This window comes from Camelus dromedarius, chromosome 11 (genome assembly GCF_036321535.1).
Source record: "Camelus dromedarius isolate mCamDro1 chromosome 11, mCamDro1.pat, whole genome shotgun sequence".
NCBI lineage: Eukaryota > Metazoa > Chordata > Mammalia > Artiodactyla > Camelidae > Camelus > Camelus dromedarius.
Genome location: NC_087446.1, coordinates 19,418,716 through 19,433,102, shown reverse-complemented (window position 1 = coordinate 19,433,102; position 14,387 = coordinate 19,418,716). Strand labels below are relative to the sequence as shown.

At 36.6% G+C, this 14,387-nt stretch overlaps 1 protein-coding gene across 4 annotated transcripts in view; it reads right to left on the bottom strand.

The window, feature by feature from the left end:
- The window catches only part of SYT1 (synaptotagmin 1), a 618,694-nt gene that overhangs the window by 306,310 nt on the left and 297,997 nt on the right, over window positions 1–14,387 (bottom strand). The gene's annotated exons all lie outside the window — the stretch shown is intronic.

The window sequence follows — 14,387 nt, the reverse complement described above, 5'->3', positions numbered from 1 at the left end:
CTTAAAAATCTTAATACATACATCAAAATACAATACAATATCATATGTATATTTAGTCAATACAGTATAGAAGGGATAGGGATTTTAAAGTTGAACATTCAGAGATCAAAGTTCTGTGAGCAGTTTATACACTGATTTTATGAAAGTTAATTATGCTCCCTACACTATAGTTTTTCAACTTGAACACTGAAATACTAATAAATTAGGCAGACATTGTTACAGAATATTATATTATTAAATTAATCAAAAAGGAATGATACAATTATTAGTAAATGCCTGCTACTATCTTGAGTATGCATGATTATTATAAATTAAACTTATACATATCATGCTATTTTTGAATTTTATTTTCACTGAAGTTAGGAGGACCTTGATATTTGCCTATTTTCAGAGCCAGATCAAGATCCAGACATAAGCTAAGAGTGTACATATACATATATACATACACACATATACATATATATTATATATATATATACACACACACACACATATATATATACACACACACACATATATATATATATACACACACACACATGGACATATACAAAACACACACACATAACCCCATCGGGGGTAAGGAGAAAAATAATCTCACATCATTGTTGACAAAAGTGCAACTTTCAGTTGAGAGAGTAAGAAAATTAAATCCTTCCCAAGATAAAGATACCAACAGTTTCTGATTTGGTTTGACAAGTTAGCAACTCACAAATGAAAAAATTTCATGGTGCTAGAGACAAATACTTTTTTGTATGAATTCTCATCAGTTCTAGTCCTCAAAAAACTAAGTAGAAGGAAAACCAAAGAAGAACAAAATATTTAAAAATAGATTGATAATAGGCATATGACTCTGTTTTAAGAATTCTCACAGTGTCTGTTTTCTGCAGAACTACAAAAATCTTCGAATGCCAGCAGCTCCGGCCACTGGCTTACATAGGTACTCAGCGGAAAAGATCTGAAGTGACAGCGGTATTTCCAAAGCCGCACTGACGGCATCTGTTCAGGGGTTAAGACTCCAAGGTCTCCTTTCATTGTATTCCTGCTCGCAATGCAACTGTTTTCCAGTAAAATCCAGAACAAAGAGCAAAGCAAAAATGCACTTAGATTTGCCTGTCTGCCTCCTAAAATACGCCTCTGTGCCAGAATCAATTTTAGCTAAGGTTTCTATATATAGTTTCAGGATACTGACACTTTTCCTCTTAAAACAAGAGCTACGACCGAATTCTGGACACACTTACTGAGATAACAGAGTGACATAATGCTCTTTACGAGAAATATGGAAAAACAAAATCCTGTTACAGAAAGCGAAGGCTTTCTACTAACAAACTAAGAGAATACTTGACATTATATGAATTGTATGTTATTACCCACCAAGGGGCAGGCTTCCCAAAGGGAGGCAGTGAAAGGATTAAACTGTTTGTGTGACTTATGAGCGATCTGCAGGGATTTGACTTCATTTCGGTTTTGCATGCACATCTATCACAAGGATGAAGGGGCAGGCCTGTCTACTGTAGGGAACAAACAACTGTTTTATTTTTCATCTACGCGCTGCATGTGGATGTGCGTAGTATTTTCCTGGTGGCTAATTTCTGTCTCTTGCATGTATAACCATCTCTATTTTAAGAGAAAAAAGTGAAAACAGCACAAGATAATGAACTTTGCACCTTCCATTGTCTATCTGGTTTTTCAGTCATGTGACTGCTGTCGGTAGGGCTGGTATCGAGCCTTGATACTTTAATGCATTTTTCTAGTACTTCAAAAAAAAAAAAAAAAAACCATGAACCTGTTTAGGTAGGTTTATTTATTTTTCACAAAATATTATATGTGGTCATAGTCAGTAAAACTGATGGCTTGTTCATGTTCTTTCTATCTAGTTTTAGAAGCAGGCCTGACATGGAGAAAAAAGAAAATTATCTGCGACTTAGGGATTACTATTGCTCAACAGGAACTGGAAATCACACTGCTGAAAACTTGCAGCCCTCATCAGAGTTCTGTTGGCAGAATTAAGCAAAACACAGCATGCTTTAGACATTGTAAATACTACAGATCGCGTTTCTCGTTTTTTGGAGGGGAGGGAACTATTTGTACTCATTTTAACACTGGGCATTTTAAAATGCATAGCTTTTTTTTTTGAGGGACTTACTAGTTTCAAGAATGACAGATAACTAATATTTACATCCAAACTTTTAAAACTATCTCCACTATTTCATTTGGATGAAAATATTGATTTTAATGGAGCTTTTACCAACAGCACTGAGCTAAATATTTCTTTGGGGCTGGATTTTAAGTTTACACTGAATCCTTGCAACATGGCTGCTTGTAAACACTATCCCTTTAGTCCGAGGTAGGCTGGAATGGTGACAGAATATTGTTTCTGAGTTTTAAATTCCAAGACTGCAAAAGATTGATAAGCTCAGAGTTCTCTTTCTTGTACTGTCTCCTACTGAAATGCCAAAACTCGACGTCAGAACATGGTTTCCAAGTTGATGGGTCATTTTCTCAGCACAGATAATGCTATTCCTAAGGGATTTCATTAGACATCTTTTGGCTTAAATTCTTATTCTTAGAGCAGTAGTCTGCAGAAATTACTTTAAAAAAGAGACACTATCCAGGTCATCACTGACTGAATGCAAGCTTTTAAACAAAAGAGTAAAGCACCACATGACAACTAAATGGATCACAGGATTCTAGGTTAGATCCTGGACCAATGGGAAAAAATAATTAGCTATTAAGAACATTATTCTGACAGTGGATGAAATTTGAATATGGACCATGAATTAGATAATGGTATTATATCAACGGTAAACTGCCTGTGTTTGATACTTGTTCTGTATAATGGAAGAGAATGCCCTATTCTCAGGAAATATACTGAAATATATGCTAAAACGTTTAGGATCAACACTGTCTCCAACTTATGCTCAAATGGTTCAAAAATACATGAAGTGTGTACACACACACATATAATATATATACTATATATGTATATCATTTTTATGAGAGAGACAGAAAGAGAAGCAGATATATAGGATAAAATGTAAACAACTGGTTAATCTAGGTCAAGGGCTTATGAGAACCTTCTGTATTATTCTTCTGTTTTATTAGAGTTTGAAATAGCAAACAAACATTTCCAAAAAAGAAACTCTAAAACTATCCTTTTTTTAAAAAAGAATTGAAATACATATAAAATGGCATTTTTCAAAGTCTCTGCAAAATTCTTATTTTGTTCATTAAGCATAAAATTGTTTCAATCTGTCTATAACTATGACAGATAATGATGTTTATCTGTAAAAACTACTGGAGATTATTAGGTGATAAGAGAAAAATATTCCATCAAGTAACAGAGTTAAAAAAAAAAACAGATGTTCTGTAACCAAATGTAATCACTACAGGCACTTGTGAGGTTATCAGTAGGAACAGTATAGAAGGCAGTAACACAATATAGACTTTCCTTAAAAGGAAGGTAGAAAGCCAAAAGGACAGCACCTCATAATTAGGGCAAAGAACATTTCTGTCTCTTTGTGTCTGACCACTGACAGCCACTTGAGAGGCTGCAGTCTAAGAAGCCTGTCCTCATCACAACAGACGCAAATATTTACCAACAAAGATTGAAAAGAAGCGGGGGCCCGTGGGGGGTGAAGGGTTTACTCATGGTTTCTGATGTGACATTTTCTTGTGCAAGTCAAAAAGCACTATGTAACATTTGTTGGCAGTCAGAGTTAGGACAAAGCACATACTGGGTTCAGCCATGTTTAACATTTTCATTACACTCAAAATGATGATTGTAGAACGGGGGCCTGATAATGAGGCAGAACAGAATAGCACTCAGTCAGGAGAGAGCCAGTCTGTACCTTCAAAAGGAGGCTGGGAATTAATTAAACGAAAAGCTTGGGAGAGTTAATTGGGACGGAGTGAAGATTAGGACACTATCAATGCATGAAGAAATAAAACTAATCTTTTAAAAAAGGTAGAGCAGAAAGCCACAGTGAGTGCAGCCAAGGGAGGAGAACCCAGAAGAAAAGTGAGCACCAAGAGCAGAATTAAGCCCTAGGGGAGCCTCTGTGAGCCATCACCTCCTGGAATAGTGCCCATCATACAAATAAACGTTTGTTGAATGAGTAATATTGCATGTAGACAAAAGTAAAATGAAGCGCCCTGTAGTCCTTGTCTGCCCCTGTCTTACCTAGTGCGGCCCCTAGGCAAGTCACTTCATCTGTTTAGACCTCAACTTTACCAGCTGTGAAATGAGACGGCGAAAAGAGGCGATTCTCTCTGAGGCCTCTTCCATTTCTAATTTCTCTGTACGTGCTTCTGTTTATTAAAATGGGCAACCATGAACATTTTTGTAGAAGAGCCAGATACGAGTTTTAAATGAAGAGAAATGGGGGCGAGGGGGAGAAAAGATGACTGAGGGAACTGAACACTGGCCGTCAAGCATGGTTTGTGGCCCTGGGACTTCCGTGAAGCCCAGACTCCTTGCTTTCTTATCATCATCCCATTCCTGTAGGCATTTTGGGGAAGAAAGGCATACTCTTTAATTAGAAAGGCCTGGTCTAATAGCCTGAAAGACACCTGAAAGTGTGATTTGAAATAAGCTTGCCATGTCAATCTGACCGACTGGAGAGGTGAGCGGGGGTCACTTTCTCAGCTTTGTCAGAACAGAGCAGAATGTACCTTAGGGTTCTATGTTCAAAGCAAGACAGCTGGTGGTGATACCACTCTAAGGAAACTGGAGGCTAGCTGAGGGCAGAAGGAGTGTCTCTGTGGGCAGCCAGGGGTGCAAAAGGCGAGGAAGGCACTAGAGAGAGAGAACACAAAAGAACTGGACTGTTTCCAGTGGGTTTTGATTTCTATACAAATTCTGCTCCTCTAACAATTAGAGGCGCGGGGGGGGGGGGGGGGAGCGGATATTTACATAACGTAGATGCTTGCATTATTACTGGCTTTATAAAAAGGAGAAGCCAACTGAGTTTCTTTACAAAGGACTCCAAGGTAGCTATAAATGCCACACGTGTCCTAATAGGATGTGACGAAGTGACAAGAAATAAAATAAGTTGACTCAGGTTTCACAAATTTTTGAAGATGGGTGGGGAGAATGGGGCAGAAATTCTGCGTACAGATTTAAGGCTAAAGGAGAGAAAATGGCTTATTTAAATCTTGCTTTGCTGCAAATTCAAGCCTAGCAAAGTTCATTGAACAAATAAGCAGGTTTTTGGGATAATGCATGAGAGGTTTACAATTCTATGCTGATTGGCTCAAATTTGGATGCATTTGGAGTTTAGTTCGGCACCATGGGATAGAACCAAGCTGGAAATTCAGGGCCCCCTGTGACAAAACCATAGCCTAGAAGACGTGGTCTTCAGTCTCTTCTATTTACTTGAGGGAACACTTCTAGTGATACAATAGAATTTAAGTAATGTCTTGTGTTAAAGAAGACATCTTGAGAACAGTTTCTCTCTTCCTTGCTGGTACATTAAAAAAAAAAGTGTACAAATACGAACAATAGCAGACATCTAGTCCTAAGTATCCTGCCCTTTTATATTCACATGAAAACTGCCCTCTTTAAAGATTCACTGTGGGAAGTTATATACTTATTTTTGGAGAAGCAGTATGGTTTAAAAAATAATTGTAACTGCTATTTAGTAAGCTGCATTCAACAGACTGCATGTATTTATCACATTTATCTTCACAAAAACATAGTGCAGTAGGTACTAAATCTATTTACATATGCGCAAGTTCAGTTCACAACTTCTTTGGAGTCACTAAGTAGTATCTAGATTCAACTCTCTCTATATCTGAATCCTGTTTTTCCTTTGCAACAAAGTCTCTGAAGTGTTGGAATGGACTTTAAGAAGATAGAAAACCTATTTTCTACACATTCCTCTTTACTTATTAGATGTGTATCCCTTGAAGCAATTCAAGTAAGTTTTCTGCAACTTAATTGCTTCATCTGTAAAATGAGGTAATGCAATATTTACCCTCAGGAAAAGATTAGATTAATTGATTTATTGAAGTAGCCTTGATTTCTAAAAGGAATTGAATATATATAATTTTAGAGGAACAAAAAGCCTTAAAATATATAAGTAAGTCTTTTCAAGGAACGTACAACATGTAACAGTTGTAAAAATAATCATTACTCTTGGAACTTTTACCCCAATGGCATTATTCCTACATTAAGCAAAAGAATCCAAAATCAACAGATGAGGATGTAGTATTGTGGGATTACCTTCAGGATATATTTATGAGAAGCATAAAACATGTGTCATACTATTTTTAACTCCAAACATCTACATAGTTCACATAGAATTAGGCAGGAAGTAAAACTGCATGGTCGGGAAATCTAGAGATAACTTTGGTTGACTCTAATCAGAGATAGAAAATTTGACTGAATATCTAAGTTAAGAGCTAACTATTAGGTGTGAGGATAAAAGACGTTGAGACTAGAAAACACAAAAGCTTGTGTTAACTCAAAGAGCCAAACTCTCAACTCTTTAAAGAACCATGCTTCTTTAATTCCAAGAGCTCTAGAAGTAAAAACAAACAAACAAAAAAACCTCACTTAGAAGGAAACACATTTTCAAAACTAGCTCTTTGAATTAGCTGTGTGGGTATTGGAAGTGGGAGGAATTTCAAAGAATAGAGTGAGATTTCCATTCTGAAGGTGAACGCATATGAAGTCATAGTTTCCGAACACTAGACTCTAGACTCCTGCCTCAATGGATGAGAACAAATTGATAAACAGAAAAGACCAAAGGGGAGAGGAAACTAAATCAGATACTTGCCATAGGTTAAGAACCAACTACCTAATTCTGAGAAAATGGTTATTTTTCTTAAAATCACCATAAACGCAGTCCTGTAAAATTCTGAATTAATGCATTATTCAGAGAACTCAAAGATGTTTTAAAACCTAACTATATTTGACAGAAACGGAGAATATCCAACAAATTATATGGGGAATGCATAGTTAAATCAGACTAAATTCTTCACTAGAGAAAGCAGTCGAGTGCTGTAGTATGAGATTTGGGGGAGAGTTGAATCACATTTTACTTACAAATCTGACACTGCTTTACTTGGGTTTGAAACAAGATTTTCATTTCACCCATGAAACGTTATAATGAACAGAATTACGGCAGATCAAGTGAGGCAATAACATGGGTGAGCTGTTTTCTCAGCTCTAGTCCTTGATCCTTTAGGTGTCTAATGTGAATGGCAACCAATTGTCACTGACAAAGGGAATAAGACCGAGATGAATGCCTCAGAACTAATTCCTTAGAACAGGCAAATTTCCTTGGAGCTAGGACTCTTGTCAGGGATTATTGACCCTCTGACAGAAAGCTCAGCTGAGGAGCCCAACCTTCGATTTAAAATAATTCGTTTGGAATTACATATTATAGCAAGTGAATTTTTACTGTGTTTCTCAGTGGTGTCACTGTGAGTTTGGGTTTTTTGGGTTTTTGTGTGTGTGTGTGTGTGTGTGTGTGCCATGGAATCCCCTAGCATTGTAATTTTCTCTTCGGTCATAGTTTAAGGTCATGTCATTTCTGAAAAGAAACTGATTTTATTATAATCACTTCCATATCTTTGATACAGGGGAGAATCAGAAAATGATCATATAATAATTCACTTTAACAGACTTTAATGGAGCCTATGTGGTACCATCTACCACATGTGGATTTCCAATTTTGCCAACAATCATAACACGAACTGAAATGTCAACATAATGAAATCATTTAAATGCTAATTATATTAAGAACAGTAAACTTGCCTGGCAGAGGTTGATGGGAAGTACAGGCCTTCTCCGAGTTGAATACAAATCACAGTCTTATTGTCAGTATTACTGGAGGTGACCCCGCATGAAGTCACAGTTCCGTCTCCCTAATCAGGCACATCTCAACAATTTACCTTGACTTTCTGTAGGACTATTCTGGGAGTCGTGTGAACCAGAAGAAGTAGAAGGAAAGGTCCCTGTCCACAGAATCCCAATTCACACCTGGTATGGCAGCACTGAGCACATCATGTTAACGTCGGTTTTTGTGGTCTAACTCCATGACAGTGCGCTAGGAAGTACACTGCTCGGCATGCGTGAGGTTCTAAATTAAGGTGTGCTGAATTACACTGGAAGAACCCAGTCTCCCTTCTCTACACAGCATCCTCTCACTAGAAGTCTATTTTGCCAGTTTGGTGGTGAGGTTGTATCATGGGGCTACCCTTGCTCAGAGACAGACTACATGCTAGCTGTGGTACTGGTTGCTAAGGGCACGTGAAAAAGTTACTTGATTTCTACACACTGTTTAGTTACCATATAGGGCATGGAAATGATTTTCAATGATCTCTCATGACATTTATTTATTTAGATTTATACCCTGTTTTCAAAAAGGCTTACTTGAGGCTTACATAATTAAATAAATTTTGTTACCATCAACAGAAACGAAGCGGGTACAGGAGACACGTTGCCATGGATGGGCATGTACTCTAGACATTTCCCGTGCAGAATATTGTATTTTACCCTATGGTACCCCACCTCCTCTCGCCCATTATCTATGCACTTGCTCACTTACAGGTTCTATGAGAAAGAGCCAGGTTAATTCTGTGATGTGTCTAATGTGAAAGTTACATGGTGAGGAACTGACATACATCATCACCTTAACGAGGAATAAGGGATGACTGTCTGGGTGAGTTAGAAACATTCAAGCCCAAAACAGAACATTCTCCTACGTTCTGTGATAAGCTATCACAGGTTACTCACTGTCCTAAGAGGTCGTTTCTGTGCTGTACCGCCCTCACGCTCCTTTACTGAAAAGAAGCAAATGCCAAGAGAATAATTTAACACAGAAGACCCAACCAACACACGAGGTGCAGTTCACTACAACCTGAAATTTAATATTATTTAAAATTGATGATCAGAAGTCTGTGTAGAAGGTATATAATAAAATTTACAAGCTATTTAATGAGGTCAGGAAAATGTTTTTCCTGACTTTTTAAAATAAGACTTTTAACATGGGAGGAATCAAAACTCAACCTGTCTCATCTAAATCAGGTCATGATTTAAGGACAACGTAGGTGGAATTCTAAAACAAAGTGGAGCTGACAATATCACTTTATCCCTCCACTGAATTTAAACACAAGACTGTTTCAACAACTATCCTCCTTTCTTTTATTCCATGAAAGCCTCACCAAAGCATTTGATGTAATGATGTATTTTCCTGTATACCGGGAAATACCTGATGTATTTGCTGATGGAATACTTTGGGCAAGGCACCTGCCAGGCACAGTTCCAAATGCAAAAATGAGAATTCCCCAGAAATTTCTATCCAGAAGACAGAGTGGAAAAGCGAGAGTTGAAGTCCCTCATAACTCTTATCCAAATCAGACTAGGATGAGATCTCCTTGAATACAAACTAAAATCCAGTGGAGCAGCAAAAATCCTAATGGCACAGGGTATAGGAAAGAAGATCAATTCTCTGTATGAGTTTGGATAGCAAGAAGTGTCTCAGAGGGACCAGCTATGGATGAGGAAAAGCACTAGGCATGCTTGGGTTCTAGAGAGTAGATTGGCCTGACAGGAGAATATGGTGTACAGAAGGAGAGAGAAGTTAGGCAGGAAAATTAGGTTGGACCATAGACAATCTTAGAATGAGATTACAGAAGGCAACAAGGAGCAAATGCAGGTTTCTCAAGAGATCAATTTAGCAAGGTGACTGGGTAGCAGACTTTCGATTAGGTAATGCCTTATTTCACTTTGTGCTACAAAAATATTTGAAGACGTTGTAACAATATTGTAAGGCAAATTTTTGAAAGTGTATTATAATGTGCGTAACAGTTTTGTTTCTTTCATGAAAGTGCTCTTAACACTGAAATTCATGACACATGGAAGAGAAAGACTATGCCTGATTTAAAATAACAAAATTCCCTAGAGGTTGTTCTATATGGCACAATCTGTATCCAAGAGGGAAAAGTAAATGTAGACACTGAAGCAAGTCTTATATAAAGATTAAACACAACAGCACTTAACTATATTAGAATTTATACTATGCAGGTTAGAAGCATTATAACATTCAGTTAAGGTTCCTCTTTTACATATGGCTGAGGGAAGAAGAGCATTATCTTGAATATGCAGTTGACTATAAAATTATCTTTACTTGAGAAGTGTTACAATAGGACTTCTTAAGGGAACATTTATTACAGCTATAATTAATTAACTAACTTGCAATTATCATGTAACCTCCTCTGTTCACACTTAGCATGGCAATATAAATAAAACGTCATTTAAGGTTCATTAGGTAGAGAAAAGCATTACGTGCATGGAAGATATTTTAATTTCACTAACTTCACAAGTGATGTGAAATGAATCACCAAGTCAGAAGTTGCAAATATTTCTGAATCTGGATGGTAGGAAGAGGGCAGCATGTGCGTTTTGTTTCATAAGTCTATTTACTTCCCTTTTTGTTGCTCAGTTTGGAAAAGCATTCAGAAAGTATATTTGCCTCAGCCCTCCAACTTTTCAGAACCAACCAGAGTCATTTAATTGGTTTTTTTTTTAACTGATTTGTACAATGTAGTACACTAGCACAGGATGTAGACTGAAAAAAAAAAAAAAAAGAAAGAAAGAAAACAATCTGCACTGCTCGTGCTGATGTATGGGGTAATTTTCCCAGACCCTTTCAATGCAATCTGCAAACGCATTAACAAAGGCTATAAAACATAACCAGTCTGTACTACCTGTAACACACAAGGGCAGGACACTGAAAAGTCTGAAACCACAGTTGGTATCTTCATTAGCAGAAATTACCTAGCGAAGGATGAAGCATACTACCACGTAGGACTTCAAAAGCCAAGCATATCTTGTAGAGCTTCCTGAATAAGAGAGTAATGTTCCAACCACTGAATTATAGGAAAAAGAAATATTTTTTATGACTATTGTTAACATAAAAGGCTCCTTTGAAATAATGCTCTTAGAAAATCTATTACTGTTCTTATTTCCACGCTGAATGGCAGAAACTCCTACAAGCATTTTCTACTTCTTATTCCCATTTCAACTACTCTATTGCTTTTGAGACAAGGTCAGCAGGGAAAACACAGTTTTTATTTAAGGAAAAAAATATAAAATCTTCACCAAATTACCCAATCATCATACTCTGTTTATACTCGTTTATCTCTGTCCATATTGGTTCATTTCTGTGTTTTTAGATTTTGAACTTCTAAAGCCAGCTGGGCAGGAACATGTTCTTCTGAATCTTTTTCATGTAAATGCTGTATTATAATACAACAATAATATGAGATTATGTTGCAAAGTATATTTTTCTGTTGGGAGTAAAAAAATACCTGATAAGGTCTGACAGGGCTGGTAGGACACAAATAACTGCAGAGAAAGGAGATTTGAAGTGGCTTGTCAACCAACAATGCATTATTTGGTCAAAGTTTTCTATCCCATTTTTCATGGGGACATCTTTGAGATGATGAAAATAACCATGTATTTCTATATTACTTGAACAAGCTAGCAACAATGTCATCTTATGGATCTGGTGTTACTCGATATGCCTCTCTGTTCCTTTATCCTGATCAAATATGGAGATCTTTATCCATTTAGACTATGCCTATACAGAGACAAGCTCACATGAATACAGCTCGGGAATGTATAAGATCATCTATCCATCTGCAGACAGGCAATCTGACCATTAAAATTCGGCCAGTGGTTGATGCTAAATTGTTATCTATTTAGAGGCAAATCCAAAATAATTGGTACGATGCTGTATCTTTAAATTAATTGTTGCAAATATAATTTATCTTACTAAAGCTTCTTATTTATGGTTTTAGATAACTTATTTCTACTGCTACAAGCTAAACTATCTATAGCATATGATGTTTTAGTTTGACTACTTGGGAAAAAAGGAATTCAATTTTTCAGATACTTTGGATATGATATTATTTAATGGCTTCAAGTTGTACGTGGTTGTCACTTACCGAAATCTTTTGGTTTTCAACTTGCTTTCTACATAGGTTATAGTATCTAGAGCACATAGAATATGGCAGGCACTGTTGAGAGAGGCGACCATGACACACAAGATCCCTATGCTCATGGAATCGACAAAACAAGTGAATCAGCATAACTCCAGATAATAATAGTGGCCATGAAGAAAAATATAGGCAGATAAGACTTAAAAAAAAAATTAGGCAGAAAGCAGCCAGGAGAGACTATTTGAGATAGTGTGGTCCTGGAAAGCCACTCTGGAAAGATACTTGAGCAGAAATCAGGGTAAGGTGAGGAAAACAGCTGTGTGGGGACCCAGGCAGAAACCTTCTGGGTAGAGAGAATTGGAAGCCTGTTGCCCGAGGCAAGGCACTTTGGGCTCAAGAAAGAGGAAAACGACGCGATCTTAAGAGCCTTTAACACAGCCGAGTAAAGCAGTTTCCAAATATTAAAGTTAGATTATTGTGTGGATAATTTCAGGGGGTCTATAAAAGGGTATGGAAGGAACACGTCGGTATCCAATGCTGTGTGGGTTTTCAAGCAGCCATAAACACATTCTCATAGCCAAAAACAAATAATTGAGCCAAGAAACCAAGTGATTCCCAATAAAATAAAACCAACAGTGTTTTATTTTAATATGCCCTGTTGTTTTCCCTAACTGCGGAATGGCATTTTCCCATCAGGAAAGAACATGTTAAATGGATGGGCAATATTTTCTAGTGATCAAAATTATACAAATACATTAAGCACCCAGAGAAGGCAACTATCTCTTAGTGTTCACTTTCTTGTTTCCATAACCAGGACACTAACGTCTCCTTAATTGGGAAACACTAACTCTGTGTACTTGGAATATGTTTATAGGACAGGCATAATTTCTACTCTCACTGGGTTAAAACTTTCTTCTTTCTTGAAAGTGTTCAAATAGAAGCATAAATGCTGTAGCCATTCTGTTAACTTAGAATTAGAAAAGGAAGCAATTTTAAACGCTTGAATAGTAATATTTTCTTAAGAAATGAGAAACTAAAAAGAGGCATAAAATTAAGAAAACAAGCTTTAAAATGTAATTCTTCACTACAGTGCTATACCAAAAGCATTTATAGCTCGAGGGTTTTTTTTTTAATATCTATTTTCAGTACCTTACATCTACCACTGAGGAGGAAGATTCATTCTGAAGTAATTGCACACTCATATATATATAGGCATAAGCTACTTTGCTTAGCAAAATCACAAACTTTCCAACAATGTATGTTACATTAATGTTACCAACTTTCTCGAAAGGTCACTTAAACAGGTACGATGTTTGACATTTAAAAAAAGGGGAAAAAAAAACCAAAAAAACCCACCTAGAGCCAGATAGTCTTTATCACTTTCTACTACTTAGAAGCTCTTCTATATACAAATGTATATAAAAATATGCATATACACTGTATACATGGCAGAATGAAACATATAGCCTGTATGTATACATGTATATTCTATATATGCATAAAAGACATAGCTACACGTTATGTGTGTGTTGTACATACGTGTAGATGCATGTGTCTACACACATATATATGCCTAAGAAATCAAATTACATGTTTTATTCAACAATGTAAAATAATAAACAGAAACTGACACAAAGCGTACTTCTAATTTTTCTCTAGATTTATGAGTCATGAATAGTCTTCCCAAAGCAAGCCACTGAACTTAGTTCCCAATGATTTTAAAAATGGCTATTAGAAACTCCAAGGTTCAGTATAATTTAAGCCTCATTTCCAGGCTTCCGAATGCTTCTATAAAGCTTAAGCAAATATCATTATATTCTGGCTTTAAGTTGAAGAGTTTTTAGAGTCAAACTAGAGGAAATGGAATCATGCTGATAAGGCTTGTGATTCATACTGAAGTAAGAGTAATGATGGCTCAGATAATGCTGGTTTTTTTTTTTTTTTTGCCTCCAAGGGAAAAGTACTGTGCATTCAGGCTTGAGTGTTTAATACACGTATCATGTCAAAAGACTTCTAGACAAATCAGAGCTACCTAAATGGTAAAATCACGTATAGAACTTCGGATAGAAAACACTCCACTTGGTGTTTGTGAAAATTAATTAATTAGTGTACACACACGTGGGCTTTAGCTTTTGAATGTATGAATTCTGTCTGCCTAAGGAAACATTTCGTAAGTGTATTCTGCATAAGGGTATTCCGCTTTGCAATTGACTGTCCAAAGTTCACAATAAATGCAGGATTAAGTAGCTACTAGCCTGGAGCTATTAAAAAATAAAACATGTAGCGAACAAGCAGGCCTTCGAGAAGACAATACATCTTCACAGAAGAACAAAGCAGAACTAAATTCTCTTTTAGCCTCATTCTCTGATCCAAATTCTTTCTTAATAAAATCATTACAGCATGAAAACTATAATAGTACAGACAAAAAACAC